The sequence below is a fragment of the Sceloporus undulatus genome, chromosome 1 (assembly GCF_019175285.1).
Source record: "Sceloporus undulatus isolate JIND9_A2432 ecotype Alabama chromosome 1, SceUnd_v1.1, whole genome shotgun sequence".
Classification (NCBI taxonomy): domain Eukaryota; kingdom Metazoa; phylum Chordata; class Lepidosauria; order Squamata; family Phrynosomatidae; genus Sceloporus; species Sceloporus undulatus.
Window position 1 is genome coordinate 267,505,578 of NC_056522.1, and position 2,256 is coordinate 267,507,833.

The following is a 2,256-nucleotide window of genomic DNA, read 5'->3' on the forward strand; positions in this document are numbered from 1 at the left end:
GATGATGATGATGATGATGATGATGATGATGATGATGATGATGATGATGATGATGATGATGATAAAAATCCTGGTTAGGCCGGAGTTTCCCAGGAGGATTTTTGCTCCATCCTGCCACCATCATCCTCAGTCCTGCAGGGCTCTGCAGCAAAACTGTCAAACCTCATTCCTTCTCTCTCTTTTTCTCAGGGTGACCAGGACTGTCCTCACCACAAAGGAGGGGAAGCCACCCCAAAAAATGGAGGATATGCCAGGGAAAATGGAGGACAGACACACACACCCCCCCCCATCTCAAGCCCAAGACACTTCTAGTTTTCTAGTAATGTCAATACCTGCTTCTGCTTCTTCTTCCTCAGGCTCAACATGGAGGGCATTGGGGGGAAATTCCTCCTGGACAGAAGGTGGAAGGGGAGGACCTCTGGTCTCCCTGTCATCCCTGCAAAATGGAGGGCATGCCAGAGGGAAAAAAAAGGAGGACGTGCCAATCAAAGCACAAAACACACTCATATAGAAATGTCAAGGCATGCTTCTTAGCCATGCTCCAGATGGAAGACACTTGGGGGATTCCTCCTGGGGAGAAGACTGAAATGGAGGACAAAAAAAAAAGGAGGACGTGTCTGGTCATCCTGGGCCAACCTATTCTTCTAATTTCCTTGCCATGATTTGTCCAAAGGGAGGCTGAGAGAGTGTGTGGCTTGCATAGCAAGGAGGACAGGTCCTGGAAAAAATAAACTCAAATCCAAAGGAGGACCTCTGATCATCACCCCTGCTCTCTCTCTCCAGACACACACAGAGCCATTTCCCAATCCTGAAGGTCTGCAAAGACTTACCCTCCTGGCCCTCCTTCTCTCTGCAGCCGGGAATGAACGCTGCAGCTGGGGTCCACCTTCTGCATGGAAAATGCTCAGGCTCCTCTCCCCTCAAAGGGGAAAAGCTGGTGGGGCAGGCATTGGGGATGTAAGCCCCTGCCAGCAGCGCCAGCAGCACCAGCAGCTCCCTTGCAAGGCGCTCATCCTGCCAGCCCCACAAGCAGGGAGCCTGGGGGGGGGGATCTGGTGTGTCTGTGTGTGTGTGTGTGTGGAAGGTTTAATCCAGATCAGCCTGAACCGGGATTCAGGAAGGCAGCAAGAGGTTGCACTTTGCAACTAAAAATGAACTGAGGATGAGGTCATGCTTTGGGGGAGGGAGGGGGGCTGACGTCACCCTCAGCCAATCAGAGAGTGAGGCTCAGGGGCAGGGTGACGTCAGTCTCTGATCCTGGGGCTCTGGGTGCAGATTAAAGGCAGGCAGGCAAGGCAGGATTGGCATTTAAAAGGGACAAGGGCTTAGCTTCTTTGCTCTCTATATCTCTCCTGCTTCACTGCCTCATCCCCCCCCCCATTTTTTGCAAGGTCTTAAAAGAGAAATGCCCCTTATCCCGGTGGAATGTATATATGTGTGTGTGTGTGTGTTAGATATATATATATAATTGTAATAATATATGATATTATACAATATATAATAATAATATTATATTGGTGCAGAATATTGCAAGCAATGCAGGGTGCCCAGGGGTCCATCCTATATGCCCATGCTTCCATTGCTGCAGAGTGAGTTTCAAAGTGCCAAAGTAGTTTGCAACTCAGTAGGGAGGGATGTGAAGAGGGAATAGAGTATTGCTCTTGGATTTACTTTATTTATTTATTGAATGGGGAATGGATTTTTTTTAATTTTTGCACAGAATAGAATATAGAATAGAATTTAAATAGAATAGTCTTCAAGAATACGATCAGGAAAAGGAGTTCATCTCAGAAGAAATGATCCAATGGGCTACAGATTGTGGTAAAAGCATTAGTTCAGAGAGCTGGAAATATGCCAGAGAAGAAAAACTAGGTAATTTACTAATAAAATAAACAAGCAAATAAATGCTGTGACTGTGAGTTCCTGCATGGCAGGGGGTTGGACTGGATGGCCTTGTGGTCTCTTCCAACTCTATGATTCTATAAATAAATAATAAAAGCTTTATTTTTACCCCACCTCTCTGTCAAAAAGACAATTGAGGCCGCTTACAATTGAAAGAATCCATACAAGAACCCAATATCCCAGTTTTTCCCTCCCTCCCCTAAAACACCAATTAAACAGTTGAAGCATTAAAACAATCCTTTAAAATAGGCAACAAGTGGGGGGGGGGTACAGAGTGTTCAATGAGGTAATAGATTCAGTTGGTGTCCAGGTTTGCTATTCAGGAAAGGCCTGCTGGAAGAGATCTGTCTTGAC

At 46.3% G+C, this 2,256-nt stretch overlaps 1 protein-coding gene across 1 annotated transcript in view; it reads right to left on the reverse strand.

The window, feature by feature from the left end:
* Window positions 1-1,131, reverse strand: part of DUSP8 (dual specificity phosphatase 8) — a 118,617-nt gene extending 117,486 nt beyond the window's left edge. The window contains exon 1 of the mRNA XM_042446423.1: window positions 831-1,131. The gene's annotated coding sequence lies outside the window, so the exon portion shown is untranslated. The remainder of the gene's footprint in view (window positions 1-830) is intronic.
* Between the last annotated feature and the right edge of the window lie 1,125 nt (window positions 1,132-2,256).